This window comes from Hemiscyllium ocellatum, unplaced genomic scaffold, assembly GCF_020745735.1.
Source record: "Hemiscyllium ocellatum isolate sHemOce1 unplaced genomic scaffold, sHemOce1.pat.X.cur. scaffold_606_pat_ctg1, whole genome shotgun sequence".
In the NCBI taxonomy this organism is placed as follows: domain Eukaryota; kingdom Metazoa; phylum Chordata; class Chondrichthyes; order Orectolobiformes; family Hemiscylliidae; genus Hemiscyllium; species Hemiscyllium ocellatum.
In genome coordinates this window covers 179,946-180,914 of record NW_026869130.1, presented here as the reverse complement: position 1 = coordinate 180,914, position 969 = coordinate 179,946, and positions in this window count along the sequence as shown.

Genomic DNA, 969 nt, shown 5'->3' with positions numbered 1-969 from the left:
TCACTGATTGGACCAGCATTCTTTGTCCCACTGCGAATTGCCCAGAGATAGCACAGGATCAGCCATATTGCTGTGGGTCTGGAGTCACATGTTAGCCAGACCAGGTTAGAAGGTCAGATATCCTTCACTAAAGGAGGTAAGTGAATCTGATGAGTTCTTCCTACATATCAGCAATGCTTTTACGGTGATCTCTTGTACAGATGTAACATGGTAAAAACAAGGGCAGCAGATGCTGGAAACCAGAGTCTAGATAATCGTGGTACTGGAAAAGCACAGCAGGTCAGGCAGCATCTTGACATCCCAGCTCTTACACTCAATGCTCTGCCCAAAGAAGGTAACCATCCTAAATGCCTGTTTCACCAGCCTGTCTACCTGTGACACCACTTTCAAAGAACTGTGTACCTCATCCATGGGTCTCTGACTGACAAAACTACCCAAGACCCGAACATTAACTTTACAACCCACTCTGGGTTATTTTACCACAATGGAATATTTTGCATTTATCTAATTAAACTCCATCTGCTATTCTTCAGCCCACTATTCCAGCAGTATTGTTCATCCTGTTGAACCACATACAGCCTTCTTCACTGTCCATTTTACCAACAATTATCCAGTTTACAATACGGAATATAGAACACAGAACGTACAGCACAAGACCCTTCGGCCATGATGCCATACCAACCTTTTACCCGACTGTAAGATCAAACTAACCTACACACCCTTCATTTTACTATCATCCATGTGCCTAACCAAGATTCTATCAAATGCACCATTACACCCATCGACCACCCTCTGTGTAAAGAACCACGATCTGAAATCTCCCCATACACATCCTCCAATCATCTTAAAATTATGCCCCCTTGTACCATACATGCCATGGGATAAAGAGGTTTCTCACTATTCACTCTATCTTTGCCTCACACCCTCTTATTCACCTATACCAATTCGCCCTTCAACCCTTCTTCACCC